Genomic DNA, 16794 nt, shown 5'->3' on the forward strand with positions numbered 1-16794 from the left:
AAAATAAAAAAAAATTAACTTTGGAACCTTGGATTGGGCCACATGGCAAGCTTTGCTCTTGAACTCTAAGGCTCCATTAACAGAATAATTGTGTTTTCCTCACAGACTAGGCAGGTTCTTTGTAAAAGGTCTGACATGACAGGCTTAATGTATTTAACCATAGGACCAGGTCTTTAGGTGACTGGGGCCCAGTGAGACCCTGCATCATGGGGACCTGTGGGGGGACCCCTCCAGCACAGATGGGCATGTGCAAACATCTGACTGCTCTTCTGCCCCATGGAGGGCCTTGTCCTCGTCCTCATCATGGGAGGCAGTGTGGAGGGGGAGCTCCTCCTGAGGAAAGAAGCAGAGGGGCCAGGGACTCCTCTTGCAGGCTCAACAGTCAGCCCTGGCCTGGAGCTCTATGCCTTGCTTGCTTTTTTTCTTTCTTTTTAAAGATGTATTTTTTTTTTATTTGAGAGAGAGCGTGCAAGCTAGTGGGGGGAAGGGCAAAGGGAGAGAGAGAGTCTCAAGAAGACTCTACGCTAAGCTGAGCATGGAGCCCGATACGGGGCTCAATCCCATGACCCTGAGATCGTGACCTGAGCCGAAACCAAGAGCTGGCCGCCCAACTGACTGCGCCACCCAGGTGCCCCTATGCTTTGCTTTTTTCTGCCATTAAATTTTTAATTGTGATAAAATATGCATAACATAAAATTGCCATTTTAACCATTTTTAAGTGCACAATTTAGTGGCATTAAGTATATTCAAATTGTTGCACCACCATGAGCACCATCCATCTCTAGAAATTTTTCATCCCACACTGAAACTCTATGCTGTTATTAAACACTAACTTCCTAGTCTTCCTCCCCACAGGCAACCACCATCCTATTTTCTGTCTCTGTGATTTTGATTACTTTAGGTACTTCACGTAACTGCAATCATTCAACATTTGTACTATTGTGTCTGGCCTATTTCACTTAGCACGATGTCCTCAAAGTTCATCCATGTTGTGCATGCATCAGAATTCCCTTCCTTTTTAAGGCTGAATAGTTGTATACACTGCTATTGGGCTGAGACATTCATCCGCTGATGGATATGTGGGCTGCTTCGGCTATTGTGAATAATGCTGCAGTGAACACGAGTGGGCAAATACCTGTTTGAGTTCCAAGCCTGTTTTGTTTTTGTTTTTGTTTTTACTCTTAAAAGGCAAACTAGTCTCAGTCCCATCAGATACCTCAGGGGTTGCCCCTGGGTGACCCTGAGGGGCCTCGGGTGTGAAAGGGCAGAGGGAGTCCCAGGAGCTGCCACCATCTGTCTTGCCCACACAGCCACGGGTGTCACCCAGAGAGCTGCCAGCTCAGCTCTACGGTGTTTATGGGAAACAGCCCGTTGCTTCTAAGCGTGGGAATGGAGGGAAGGGTACAAGCCCTTGCAGGCTCAGGTATCCTTCCACGCCCCCGGACACACCCTCCCCTCCAAGGAGGCAAAGCTGCCTGCTAAACTCCCCCAGGGCATACCTTGGGCTACAGGGGCTCTGGTTTGGAATGGCCCCTTCCCTCCTCCCTCTTGCCCCTCTCTGCAGAGCCTCTCCTTGCTCCCATGGCATCCTGAGCAGTGCTCGGTCATTGCAGCCCTGCACCGTCTAGTGGATGTTCTTGTCTGGCTCTCCTAAGTGATGCACAGGTCCCTAAGTCCAGGACTAACACACCTTAGGTGCACAATAACTACCTGTTAAATGACTGAACAAACCAAAATAATCAGCACCTCAAAATCCCCCAATTAGCACCAAATTAACACTACCCAAATTACAACCAACAGAATCTAACCACTATGATTTCCATACGGATGGCACCTTGCTAGCCTTTTAAGGGCTAGTATTTTGAAAGAGCTAATAAAACTGCAAAAAGGGAGGCATCTGGTAAATAAAATAGACCCTGGATCTCCAAACAGCTTTTGAAAAAACTGGCCTGAGGATTCACAGTGAGGGTGTTGGGGAGACAGTCCCAGGTGCACACAGGTTTCCAGCCATGTGCGAGGAAACATCTCCGAGTCTCCCAAAGAAGTCTGGAAAGTTTTCATTTTTTTTTTTTTAAGTAAAAAAAAAAAAAAATAGATGGAATTGAAATTACCATTAAGCAAACATACAAATATTAAAAGCATACTCCCAGGAGATTTGGGAAAATAATTTCCGCTGATAGTGATCTCGAGATTAGTTTTATGGAGTGACTCGAGCCACCAGGCAGTGAATGAGGGCTCTGGTTTCTATTTCCAGCTTCCCCTGTCCTGGTTAAGTCGTTTGGAGCTAACTTCTCCTTTTTTTTTTCTACTGTAAAATGAGGGGAATGCCATCCTGCCTCCTCCATTAAGATCTTCAGCAGAGAACTCATGCTCAACACAGAACCCGCGGGACACCTGACTCTGGAGGAGGCGCCGGGGAGAGAACCCACTCCGCCTCTGAGAACGGAGTGCTACGCGGGCAGCAACAGTCCCGTGCGGGGTATGGTTTCGTGACAAGGGAGGGCGTTCACAATGTCTTAGTGATAAAAGGAAACTTACAGAACAGCATGTGCAGTTTGGGCTCTGGTATTTAAAAAGAGAAAATATATTTTATATGTGTGTATATATATATATATATATACACTGTAACAGATGATAACTGGTCCATGTGTGCGTGTGTCCTACACCAAAACATTACCTGGTCATCTCCGGGTGGTGGGTTTATGGGTAGTTTGAATTTCTGCTTCTTCTAAATGTCTCACACAGGTATTCCTTTTTCTTACCAGAAAAAAAAAAAAAAGTACGTTTGGGAAATGAGGTATCCATGTTATTTAGAAAGATATAAATATGTACTGTTACGGTATTCTGGATAGGATGAAAGTATCAATTGGCGCCATTACTGAAAAAAATAGGGGGAACGGGCAAGAAATAAAAGGTTGATAAGACAGCCCATTAGGATTAATTTCTTAGCCAGTTGCTTGCACACACATGAAAAAAAATCCCTAGAATTGCTTCTTTCCAGTAGACAGGAAATCAGTCATTTCCCTCGAAATGTGAACTTTCAGGCACCAAGTTTGATGAGGCATCATTGCATTCAAACTAACCTTCCCCTTCCCTTTGTAAATCACCCCTTATGAGAGATTGCCTCTAGATGGGTTGGGGAAAAACAGAGCAAAATCCTGAGTGTGATTTTTTTTTTTTTAAGATTTTATTTATTTATTTGACAGAGAGAGGCACAGCGAGAGAGGGAACACAAGCAGGGGGAGTGAGAGAGGGAGAAGCAGGCTTCCCGCTGAGCAGGGAGCCTGATGCGGGGCTCCATCCCAGGACCCTGGGATCATGACGTGAACTGAAGGCAGATGCTTAACGACTGAGCCACCCAGGCGCCCCTTGAGTGTGATTTATAAACATTCATAGCAGTATTCACAAAAGCCGAAAAGTAGAAACAACGGGAATGTCCATCAACGTATGAATAGATAAGCAAAATGTGGAAAATATACACAATGGAATATTATTCAGCCTTAAAAAGGAAGGGGATTCTAACACATGCACAACATGGATGGGCTTTATGCTGAATGAAATAAGCTAGTTATAGGGTGCCTGCGTGGCTCAGTCGTTAAGCGTCTGTCTGCAGCTCAGGTCATGGTCCCAGGGTCCTGGGATCGAGCCCCGCGTCGGGCTCCCTGCTCCGCGGGAAGCCTGCTTCTCCCTCTCCCACTCCCCCTGCTTGTATTCCCTCTCTCACTGTGTCTCTCTCTGTCAAATAAATAAATAAAATCTTAAAAAAAAAAAAAAACAAAGAAGCCAGTTATAAACAGCAAATACTAGGGGTGCATGGGTGGTTCAGTCAGGTAAGCAACCAACTCTTGATTTCGGCTCAGGTCATGATCTCAGGGTCATGAGGTCAAGCCCCGCTTGAGAGTCTCTCTTTCCCTCTCCCTCTGCCCCTCCACCCGCTCTTCCTCTCTAGCTTAAGAAAAAAAAAAAAAGGGAAATATTGTATGATTCCACTTATATGGGACACCTAGAACAGGCAAATTCAGAGATAGCAGAATCGCGGTTTTCCAAGGCTGGGGAGAGGGGGCAATGGGGAGTTATTATTTAATGGGTACAGAGTTAAGAGTCTCGCAAGATGAAAAGAGTTTTGGTGATTAACCACAAAACAATGTGAATGTACTTAATATCACTGACCTGTATGCTTACAAATGGCTAAGATGGTAAATTCGATGTTATACAAAGCTCAGGCATGTGGGTTTACACTCCCTGTTCAGTTCGGTTTACGGATGCAGGGAGCAATTTCTGATACACAGAAACCCAACTTTTCCCAACATCACACCTGTCTCCCAGCAGAGGCTGGTCTGTAGTTAAACCTAACACGGGAAAAGAATCTCATTCCCGCTTCTGCAACTGGCCACTCAGGGAGAGACGCTTAAAAAAATACACCAGACAACACACAGCCCACACGTGGCCCATACACTGGCCGTGCTGCTGGTTGATGTGGGGCCCTGGGAGGTCAGGCAGCACATTCACCCCAGGCCATCGTGATGATGACACTGACCTGTGTAGACCGGGGGAGTGGGGGGCCTGGCCAACAACAACACAGTCATGGGCTAAAGGGAGACAGCCTCACCCTAGCTTGCAAGGTGAAGTTAGGCGTTCATATCCGAAATCATCTTCATATTCAAACAGAGCTGAAAGAGCCATTAGTCGCTTCCAGAGAGAGTGGTGCTCCAGATGACAGAATGTCTGAAACAATTCCACTTCCTTATAACACTGGTCCCTCCAAAGCAGTGCAGTGAAAGATGCACCCCCCCCACCACCGATGGCCGCAGAGCCCCGAGGGCAGCATGGCATACCAGAGAAGAACCCAGACTCGGTAACCTGGCCATCTGGGCTCAAATGCCAGCTCTGTAACTTCTCAGCCCTGGGATCTTAGATGAGCTAACTAATCACTCTGACCTCTCTCTACACCTCCTCCCTGGGAAGTCCACCATCTCCCTTCGCCCTGAACACCTGCTGATGATGCCAAAATCTGTTTCCCCAACCCGCCTCCCTTTGGAGCCCCAGGCCACTGTGTGCCCATCTGCCTTCCTTAAACCTCCACGTGGCATTCTCAGGGCAGCTCGGACTTCATGCACCAAACTCAACTTCTTCCTCCTCTCCCATTAAACCAGTCCCCCTTGAGCTGCCCCGCCTCAGTTTCTGGTACCAAGAAGCCAAGTCACAAACCCAGGACTCATCTTTGACTCCCCTCCCCAACACATCCACATTCAGCAGCAATGAGTACTGCCTAGTTTATTTCTGAAATAAACCTTGAACCTTGGTTCCCCAGCCTGATCATGGCTCGTCTCCCCATCTCCTGGGTAGCCAATGTGAACTAACTGGACCTGGTTGCTCTGGGCTTCAAACCAACTGAGTGTCTCCCACTGCACTAAGAAGAAACTACAAACCCTTTAAGGAAACCCATAAGGCACAAAAAGTCTAGCCCATCTCTTCCCCCTGACCCTATTAATTCTCAGCCACACTGACCTTCTTGCATTTCTTCCCCCAAATGGGATCTTCCTAGCCACATGGCCTTGGAACATGTCATTGTTCCCTCTGCTGTCCTTAACTCTTTCCCACACACTCCTCCCGTACTGGTGGCTTCTCTTCCAGCTGTTGAAGATACCTCCTTCAAGAAGCCTTCCTTGACTCCACCCAGCGGAAGCTGTTCTCCCTCCTCCATTAATCTCTTCCACAGCCCACGTTCTCTTCTTTCAGGGCACTTATCACATCTTATACCCGTATTTGTACTTACTTACTTACTTCTCTTAATTGTCTGCATCCTGTCCAGAGCTCTTAAGTTCCCTGAGGGTGAGAACCAATGACATTTTGTTCAATTCCTTATGCCCAGCCCCCAGCAAATATGCTTACTCAATAGACATTCCTGAAAAAATGAGCCTAAGGAAAACAAACGTCAGGTACATGCCTCCCTTATGCTGCCTAAGTGTTTGGAAAGACAGCGGGACATTAAGCAGCTGGCTATCTAAGCTAACAATATCTTGCTTTTTAAAAGAACGTTACCCCACCCAGCAATCGTTAGAGGTGATTATCTAGATGATAAAAATTTGCTTGCAAAGAATTTATCACAATTTTTTATTAGAGTCTTCCTGATACTTTACAAATGTGGTTCTTTTTTCACCTTAAATGAAAAAGAAAAAAGCAATTCACAAACATGTAAAGCATGATACCACTTAAAAAGTGAGTGCACACGTATGCAGGCACTAGCCGGCGCACAAGTCCTCAAACTGTGAGAGCAGAGTCTGTGTCCACGGCCTGTGCTTGCTCTACTCCCTGTCCCGGAGCTCAGACCCGACAAACAGGGCATGGGCAGTGGAAGAAAGATGGAACCCCATCCTAGGAGTCACACCAAAGTGTTAGCAGTAACGGGATGACAGGTGATTTGACTCATGTTCTGTCACTCATTTTGAACGCTTCGATGATTTAGATCTAACTTTTCTGACACACGGATTCCCAAAAAGCATCAGTAAAGTGTTTTATCAGAAAGTGCCAAGGCGAAACGTAACGGATAAAGTGAGAGTTGGTTTTGGGTTGTTTTTCTCCCATTTTTCAAAGCAAAATTTTTATCACAGTCCACAGGCCAGCTGGTGTTTAGCAGGGCCTGCAGCGGGATGGCTGGCTGGCCAGCTCAGATAGCAGAACAAGCAACTCTTGATCTCAGGGTTGGGGGTTCCAGCCGGTGTAGAGATTACTTAAAAATAAAATCTTTAAAAAAATAAAAAGAAGAAGAAGAAGGGGCCTTCACTGACAAGGGAGTCTCAGGATGAAGACCTGACAGGACACAGGGCCCCTGCAAAGCATGTTTGGGGACCATCTGGCGGAATGCCTGGGAGCACCTCCTCCCCAACCCTGGGCCCTCTGCTGACTGCAGACAAGAGATGGGCAGAGGTCCCTCTAGGAAGGGCCGGCTGGACAGACGGGCCGCCAACCACAGCACTCGGGACAGGGAACGGCAGGGTGGCGTCCCCTACACGCGCACTGTGTGCCTGGCCCCACGCCCGGGGCATAGGGCTTGCAAAAGAAAACTGGAAGACAACTTTGCCTGTGTCTTTTCCCATGTCTCATTCAAGACTCTAGTAATCCAGGGGCACCTGGGTGGCTCAGATGGTTAAGCGTCTGCCTTCGGCTCAGGTCATGGTCCCGGGGTCCTGGGATCGAGCCCCACATCGGGCTCCCTGCTCGGCGGGAAGCCTGCTTCTCCCTCTCCCACTCCCCCTGCTTGTGTTCCCTCTCTCGCTGTGTCTCTCTCTGTCAAATAAGTAAATAAAATCTTAAAAAAAAAAAAACAACAACTCTAGTAATCCATCACCAAAACCCCTATTTAAAAATCAACACATCTTGAGGGGAAGAATGAAGGGGGGAAAATCGGAGGGGGAGACAAACCATGAGAGATGATGGACTCTGAGAAACAAACTGAGGGTTTTAGAGGGGAGGGGAGTGGGGGGATGGGTCAGCCTGTGATGGGTATTAAAGAGGGCACGTACTGAATGGAGCACTGGGGTGTTATTCGCAAACAATGAATCATGGAACACTACATCAAAAACTGATGATGTAATGTATGGTGATTAACAATAATAAAAAAAATCAACACATCTTTTTGGATTGGGAGAATTGCTCGGGAGATCTTCTCTTATTTAGGCAATTTCAAGGGAGCCACAGATTAAGAATTACCTTACAATTTTCCAGAGACAAGAAAGAGTCCTGCCATGTAAGGATATTTTAACTTGGCAATGAGTTAAAAAAAAAAAAAAAAAGTTAAACCTTTGTCATTTTCTCTATCTAGATCTTTCGACAAAATGAAAAAAAAAATCAAATTCTTTGGAGAAAAATATAAAGAACCTCTGTAACACAGCAGACTAATTTTAATCTCGCTAGGAGCAACAACCTTTTGTCTGTGCATGTGTTTTAATTATTTATTTTTGAACTTAAACAGATGTCTTTTATAAACTCACACAGCCAGGATCATCTGACTGGAATCTATTTAGCAGTGTTATCTCACACCGTCGCCTCCAGGCTGAGTAAACACAGACTCCGAAGAAAGAATCACTTGTTCACTGATAAAAAAAAGTGTGTACAGTAGAAGAAACTATTCTAGGGTAAAAGGTCTACTTAAAATGTGTCACAAAACACTTGCTTATAGGAAAGGTGCCCTTTTCTCTTAATAGGAGTTTTCAAACAAGAGAACTCTATATTATAGTATGAGCTTATATCATGAATGCAGGCAGGTGAGGCAAAGCAAAGTTTACTATTAGGTAGGAGGACGAATAGGACTTCAGCTCTGCAATTTTTGTAAGCAAATAACAGAAAGCCCCGCCACCCTGGGCTGCAAAGTTCCAAACCCTATTTCCAGAGAGCAAACAGGAATCTCCTGCATTGCTCTCATAGTCCAGGGTCCTATGCCCTTGCTCCTAACGGAAGCATCTCCCGGAAAAGATGAATTTTGTGATACCTGGGTCCATGGGGGGGGGGGGGGCAGGGGAGCAGGGGGAAGGGGAGAAATACAGAAAGTAACTTGACTGTCCCAAACTGGGGCGAAAAGAGAAAGAACCGATTTTTTCCAAATGATTACCACATCGTAATTGTACAGATGTGGAAATAAGGTTCCATCCTTATCTTCTGCCAGTGACCAAGGAAATGCGCTGGCGGCCTGACTTCTGTTTAGAAAGGTATGGGTCTCATAGGTCCAGGAATGGCTTCCGTGTGGGGACCCTCCACACAATGTGGTATCCCCATCTGTGTGGGGCATACAACTGCTTTTTACTAACATCTCTACCAGATGCTGAGCAGCGGAAGGAAGGAGAGAAAAACCCTGGCAGTTTTAAATACACTTTAGTAGCCATAAAAATGGGAGATTTTAGAGTGACATGGAACTGTGCTCTTTATACGCCTTAATCATGCTCAGCCTTGTGACATCTCATATTCTTGTCTTCTCTTGCTTGAATGTTCACAGGCAGGGATGATTAAACCCAGCAGGTGCCCACTAATATTTGCTCATCTGATTAGCTGTCCACTCACCAAAAATGACACAGATGTGACAAAAGTCTGTTTAATTTGCAGACAGTCAAACTGGATAAATAAAGCTCTAAAACAGATTTTCCAGGTCTGAACTATGTCACCCAAATGGATCAAAAGGACTGGAAAATTGCAAAATCTCCTCTTGGCTCTGGGCCATACAATTACAACCATGTGTTACCATTTGCCTAATTTTTAGAGTCATCGTTGACTGACTCAACATGAATTTCCTGAGCACCTATCCTGCTAAACGACAATCATGGCTAACACACAGAGGGTTACCGTGTGCCGGGCACAGACCTAAGCACTCAATATGAATTAATTCACATAATTCTCACATTAACCCCACACAGTGGGTGTTAATACTATCTTTATTTTACATACGAGGAAACCAAGAGTCAGAAAGGTTTTACTTGACTTATAAAGTGCCCCGAGTCACATAGGTAGTAAGTAGCAAAGCCAGGATCCAAACGGAGTCTGGCCTCAGAATTTATGCTCTTAGTCACAATGCTAGGCCACCTTTATCTAATGAGATCATACAGAAATTATTAGGAAGGAAGGTAACTTTTTAAACAGTATTAAAATATGATGTCAGCAGGGGCGCCTGGGTGGCTCAGTCGTTAAGCATCTGCCTTCGGCTCAGGTCATGATCCCAGGGTCCTGGGATCGAGCCCTGCATCGGGCTCCTTGCTCAGCAGAGAGCCTGCTTCTCCCTCTCCCACTCCCCCTGCTTGTGTTCCCTCTCTCGCCGTGTCTCTCTGTCAAATAAATAAATAAAATCTTAAAAAAAAACACACACACAACACGACGTCCACATTCCAACTCTACTGTTTGAAGCACTCGTCCTATCTCGCACCTACGCCTGCCTGCCCAGCATAGTGGGAAGAAAACGGCGTTCAGAGCCGGAAACTCAGATTCGGTTGGGATGCTGGGACCCAGAGTCACATCAGCTCTTGGGACCTTGGTTTCCTTGTCAATAAAGGGAAGAAAACAAAGCCAGCCCTTCCCCTATCAAGGGTGTTATCAGGAATAAATATAAGAACAGGTGGGGCAGGCCTCTGTAAAACAGAAAACACACCCCTTTCAAGACATCCCAGTCTTGGGAAGCCTCCAGGACACAGCACGCACTTAATAAATACCTGCAAAAAGGACCGGTCGATTCTCCTTCTTTGCAGATTCCGTAGCCGTGAATTTATTTACTCGCTAAAATCTATTTGTAACCCCCCAAATAAATACTTACCATGCTTTTGCAGTCATTCATGGCCATGTGTGCAGGCAGAGCAGGGAAAATTTTACAGCTGAGGTGACAAGGTGAGGCTCTGCCTTCCTGTCTCCACTCTCATACTGTGAACAAGTGTCCCTTTCAATGTACTTGCAGCCCCACATTTTTTGCATTTTTTTGGTGATTCTGCTGTTGAAAATGCCCCCCCTCTACCCTGGCAAAGAACTGAAGTGCTATTTAGTGTTAAGTGCAAGACGGCTGCAAGGTGCCCAAGGGAGAAACGTGTATGAGAGAAGCTTCGTTCAGGTGTGAGTGACTGTGGGCTGTGAGTTCAGTGTTAATGAGTTAAGTACCTAGTAAGGTATCTTCACCCAGAAACACACAGAAAACAAGGTTATGTATTGACTGATTGATGAAAATGTGAGCAGGGGCTCATAGGAGCCCACCTCTGTCCCTCCCCTCGAGTGAAGGGGCAGTGCTCCGGGTCTGCAGCTAACTCAGTGTTCACGGAGACTTGACGACTTCACGAAACATGACTCTTGCGTGACTCTTGAGCAACACAGGTTTGAACTTTGGGGGGTCTATTTATTTCTGGATTTTTTTTTTTTTACAGTACCGTGCTGAGAACTTATTTTCTCTTCCTTATGATTTTCTTAACATTTTCTTTCCTCTTGCTTACTTTATTGTAAGAATTTGGTGTATAATACATATGCAAAATGTGTGTTAATTGACTATCAGTAAGGCTTCCGGTCAACGGCAGGCTATTAGTAAAGATTTTAGGGAGTCAAAAATTATGTGCAGATTTTTGACTATGTGGGGAGTCAGCACCCTTAACCCCCACATTGTTCAAGGGTCACCCGTATAAGCCAAAAATGTTATACTAAAAATTCATTCCTGTAGAGTAGAGGCAGCTAACATAGGAGGACAAAGTTGGGATGCTGAGCTCTAAAGAGGAAATGTAAAAGTACCTGGATCACCCAGTCTTGGCCCCCTCTAGGTCTCTGTCCATAGCTGAGAAGCCTTTGACCAACATCAGCCCCAGTGTGCAAGCACAAGGGCTCCCATCCTTTTGTTCCAACATACATGGAGCTCAAGAGTGCATGGCAGCCTCACCTCTCTGGGCCTCTGCAAGTCTACAGCTTGTCCCCTGTAGGAAATACCAAGGCCCATCTGGAGGCCATGCAGTGACCTCACTCCACTCCACTCCTGCAATCCTCCAACTACCCGGATCTGATATTCCTCTTTTCCAGACTCAGCCTCAGAGAGTGGTTCTCACCAGAGTCGGACAGCATCCAAGGTGTGGAGCCAGAATTCAGACTCAGCTCTCCCAGTCATCCCGGCAACTCTCCAACAACTCAAAATGGGAAAATCAGCCTATATTCTTACACAGCAGCACCTTTTAGAAAGCATTCGGGGAACATGGCAGAGGTGTCAGGCCATTCAAAATTCATTTTATGAGTCATTCAAATGCAAGCAAGAAAAACGGCCTGGAGGATAAGGGAACACTGTTGAGTCCAATCTGAAGACCCAAAACTAAAAGCTTTTTTTTTTTTTTTTTTAAACCATAGGGGAAAATGTACAAGCCACCCCATGAGCCTGGGGTCCTGCCACATGGAGACCACACGAGGCCAGCTACCCCAGACAGAAGTGCTCTTGTGCTTCTCCTCTGACCTGAGCTTGAAGGGAATGGAAATGCAACTCCTAGCTCTGGACCTGTTACACAAGGCTGAGCTAGCTCCCAGCACAAGTGGGTGATGCCAATGTTAATAAAATGTCACCTCAATTACTTTTGCCAGGGTTATAAAAAGAAACTGGAGACTTCCTCCCTTGGGCATCTTCTGTTAATTGCCATTTATAAAAGTTTTGTTTGCTAGGCCTGGAATATGCATTATTTTCCCTTTGAAGACAAAAAGAAACTTCTAAAATATCAATCAGCATTCCAAATGGCAAAGTGATTTGTTTTCCAACTCACACTCTAGGATCAGCTCAGGAGTCTGTCTGAAATGCAGGCATCTGGTAACAATTTGTGACAATATAAAATCAAAGCTGAACTCCCATGTAATATGTATTTTTTTTTTTTTAAGCCCAGATTTCACCAGCCTGCACGTATCTTATCCATTTCCTTATATTCCAGTCTTGACTTTTATTTTCCTGGCTCCAAAAGAACTAGAGTCATACATAACGTATGTCACACCTCTTAATAGGCTCTACAGGCTAAATCCTTTCCAGCTCTGTGAAATGCAGCTTGCAGGGAGGGTGTATGTAGATTGGGCGACCAGACTGAAATATATCATTCCTCTCTCTTCCAATCGGCCTTGCCTCAATTATTCACTTGCCTTTGGAGCAAACAGGGCCGAACAGAAAAGTCTGGTGTAGTTACTCCACATAGTTGCTCCCCGCTGACACATCCAGAGTCAAACACGGGCTGAATCGGTAAATGACACCAACATCAGGGTATATTCTTAGACAGTGAAAGTGTCAAACAGTACGAGTGTCAAGAAACACCTGGATTCTCAGAACACATTTTGCTCAGGAAGGGTCACAAAACTTGTTTGGTTAAAACGATGCACGTGTCAAAGGCAATAAAGCACCGTAGCTGAAGTACGGTCTTACTGGGGAGACAGGACCCCTGCTCTGTTGAGCTCTACGTGACTTGGCGGGAAAAGTAAGCTCCCTAGTAAGTTCCCTCCTTTACAGGGTGAGGTCTGCCCCTCCAAGATATGCAGATCACCAGCAGAGCATAAGGGGATGTAATAATCGCATCAGATATTTACCAAAAACTATGTGCCAGGCACTGTGCTAAGAGCTCTACAGAAATCACTGGATTTAATCTTGGCAGTCATACCGTGAGATGTCTGATTATTACGGGCTGTTTCCGTCCTCTTTACAGATGAGTGGACTTCCATGGGGATTACAGAATCTGCCCAAGGTCACACCCAGGAAACGGCAGATCTGGGATGTGAAGCGATTTCCATATGCCTCTAGAGCTCAGAATGTCAATGTTCTGTAAACATGTTAGGATGAAAAACCACCAATAAAACAAGAAAAAGACACAACTGTGCTGAAATATTAACACGGCATCGTGGCCTTACTCTGAGTCGTGGGGCAAGTACAAAGTCACCCCGACCCTGAGTTCCTGTTTAGCTAGTGCAGCCAACCAATCTTGCAGATCGGCAAACGGTGGCTCCTTTTCCCCTGGAGAATGTATCTTCACCCTCCATGTTCTAGATTGCTGGGACCTCAGCACCTGGTAAAGAGCTGCAAATATGTGCAAGCTGAACTAGGAATTGTTTGCAAAATCTTAGGATCTCACTCAAGGATATTTTTTTCTTTAATAAAAAGAGATGACAGGTCTTTAACTGAAATTTAGTGAATAAAATCTGACTTAGGGTATTTTTTTTTAATTGATATGCTCAACACTTACCTTAAAAGGTAATTATTAGAATTTTTAGGCCAAAGAACTTGGGAACGAGCATAAAACTTGAGATCATCTCTAAGCAGAAATACCCTTCTCCACGTCGGAAGAAAAAGGAAAATGTATGCAACTTTACTCAAAAAGTTCTTTATGACCCTACAGACAGGCCACCTCAAACTATCTGGGGATTTTGTAAAAGCATAAGCTGGGGGGTGGTGCGGAGACAGTGAGAAGAAAGAGGGTCATCTCCAGGTCTACAATTTTTCTCTTTTTTTAAAGATTTATTTATTTATTTGAGAGAGACAGCGAGAGAGCACAAGCAGGGGTAGGGGTAGAGGCAGAGGGAGAAGCAGACTCCCCACCGAGCAAGGAGCCCAACATAGGAGGCTTGATCCCAGGATCCTGGGATCATGATCTGAGCCAAAGGCAGATGCTCAACCGACTGAGCCACCCAGGCGTCCCTACAATTTTTCTCTTTAACCTCACACACTGGATCGTGCCCGTGCCCTCCTCCCTATCCCAGCGATAGCACTGCCATCCCATCAGTCCACACACTAGAAACCTGGGCTTTTCCCTGGATGCCCCCATCTCGCTCACCCTCCACAGCCAATCCATCTCCAAGTCCTCAACCCCCGTGGAACCCGCCCACTCCTCCCCACCCCCATCACCACTGCCCTCATGCAAGTGGCCGCCACTTCCTTTCCTCCCCAGACCCCAGCGGTGGACCTACGCCTCCCACCTGCAGCTCCCCTCATCTCATCCTCTTCCACATTGCGGCAGCACATTATTTCCAAAGCGAAATTTTGGAAATGATTCCCCCCAGGTGGAAACCCTCTGATGGCTTCTGGAGCACTCTCCCGGTGACAGTCAACATCCCCAGTGTGGCCCTGAGTTCACCCGCTCTCCTCACTCTCCGTGCCCCGGACGCAGCGCTTTGTCTGCTTCCTCCAGGGCTCCCAGGCTGGTCCTGTGGTCTGCTCCAGTGCTCCGCGCCCCGCTAACTGCTCACCCTTCAGACCCCCAGGAGCCAGCCTTCCCCCCCACAGCTGGGTCTGACCCACTGTGGCACTTACACCAGGCTGCAACAGGACCAAGGACCTCCCCACTGCAACACACACCACAGCAGTGGTCTTACGCTTGCTGGGGGGTTATCAAGGTCTCTCTCCAACTGGAGGTAAGCTCCATGACAAGAGGGACCACTAGGTCCCCGGTAAGTTCTGTCAGTTCCAGTCCATCTGGAGTCCGTCACCCCCTCGCCATCTCCACCCCGAGGCCAGGCCACCATGTCTCTTGGCAGGATACTCGCCTGGAGGCAAGGGGCTCACAAATGTCTCCCCACATCCATGCCTGCCCTCCTTCGATCCACTTGCCACACAGCTGTCAGTGGGCCCGTCAAACAGAAGCCAGAGCACCGCTCCCCTGTGTGGCTCTCCCCCAGCTTCCAGCTGCAGCTGCAAGACAGTGGGCACTGCCCACCGCGTTCTACAAGGCTTGGTGGATTACAGCCCCTGCCCAACTCTGGGGCCTGAGCTCCCTCCAGCCCTGCATTCACCATGGTCCAACTACCCCCGCCTTCTTTTTCTTCCTTAAACACATCAACCACGGTGTTTCCGTCCCAGGGCCCCGGGACACATGGTTCCTGATGCCCGAAACCCATGTCCCTTCTTAAGTGGCTAACCGCTTTCTCATTTAGAAAAACCTTTCCCAGCCATGATGTTTAAGGGATGCTTACAGACCTCAACGACTCCCTCCGGAGCACTCTTCAGAATTTGCTTGATGTAGTTTTTTATGGTTGCTCTTTTTTTGCCCATCTCCCAGGCTAGAGACTAAGATCTAGCTATGAGGGCAGGGGCCCCCCAACTCTCTGGTGCCCCGCGGTACCCCCAGTCCTTGGCACATGGCAGAATGCTTCCAACACACCTGTTGGAATACTCGAACAAACTGCTAAGATCTGCAAATAGAGGGAACTGTGAAATGCCGAAGGAGGCAGGGAAGACTAACTGAAAGGGACCCCTCAGAGCCAGAGTCTAGAACTCACCAGAGAGATGGCGGGGGGAGGCGCAGAAAAGGAGGATGAGCCTAAAGCAGTCATGTGGAGCCTCAAACCTGAATCACCTGGACTCTCAGCAGAGCCCCACATCCGGAAAGAACTTCCACTGATTCACACTCGATAAACATGTTGAAGCAAACTAAAAATATGTCATATAACACCAGACAGTTTACATCTTCCAGAAGGTACAATAAAGCTTGAGACACAACAGGCTTTGTCCACAGCAACAACACTGTTCCCAAACTCGCACGGACCCCAGATAAACTTCAAGGGCCTTCAGGGACAGATGGCTGGTCCCCACCTCCAGAATTCCGGATTCAGCCTGGCTGGGGTATGGCCTGGAAAACTGCATTTCTAATGAGTTCCTAGGTGATGCTCGTGCTCCTGGTCCAGGGACCACATTCCGAGACTGACTGGTCTGCAGCTATGACAAAGAACTGAGCAAAAACAGAATTGTTCCCCAGAGAGTTTAGGTTCCCCCCCCAAATTCCACAGTACCCCAGCCACCTAAAGACACACCGTCGGGCTGTGCATCGGGATTTCTGTCCTTTCCCACCGGCCAGGATGAGGAAGGCTGGTCCACACGGGTGGACAACCGGATCCAAATCAAATGCTGAGACACCACCATACATGTGTTTCCCCAGGGAAATACATTAACACAAATTGGGTGGCTTCAAAAAAACAGAAATTTATTCTCTCAGTTCAGGAGACTAGATGTCCAAAATCTGGGTGTCAGCAGGGTTGGTTCCTTCTGCTTCTTCCTTGCTTCTTCCAGTTTCTGGTTCTTGCTGGCAATTCTTTGGCTTATAGATGCATTGCTCAATCTCTGTCTCCATCTTCCCTGGTGTTCTCCTCTCGGTCTCTTGTGTGTTCACATGGCCTTCTTATGAAAACACCAGCCCCTGGCTTTGGGGCCTACCCTACTCCAGTAGGTCTTAACTAATTACAGCTGCAAAGACCCTATTTCCAAACAAGGTCAACATTCTGGGGCTCCACGTGGACCTGAATGTTGGGGGACATGATTCGACCCAGTACACACCTCAAGGGCTGCAGAGG

The 16794-nt window shown here is 46.9% G+C and overlaps 1 protein-coding gene and 1 long non-coding RNA gene across 3 annotated transcripts in view; both read right to left on the bottom strand.

Moving 5' to 3' along the window:
* CABLES1 (Cdk5 and Abl enzyme substrate 1) overlaps nt 1-16794 on the bottom strand; it is a 110415-nt gene that overhangs the window by 80936 nt on the left and 12685 nt on the right. The gene's annotated exons all lie outside the window — the stretch shown is intronic.
* Nucleotides 10861-14357, bottom strand: LOC145716775 (uncharacterized). The gene is made up of 2 exons (XR_014139662.1): nt 12623-14357; nt 10861-12571 (listed from the first exon to the last, which is right to left on the bottom strand). It is a non-coding gene; the product is annotated as an uncharacterized LOC145716775 (long non-coding RNA).

This window comes from Leptonychotes weddellii, chromosome 13 (genome assembly GCF_054177405.1).
Source record: "Leptonychotes weddellii isolate Sample4059 chromosome 13, ASM5417740v2, whole genome shotgun sequence".
Lineage (NCBI taxonomy): Eukaryota > Metazoa > Chordata > Mammalia > Carnivora > Phocidae > Leptonychotes > Leptonychotes weddellii.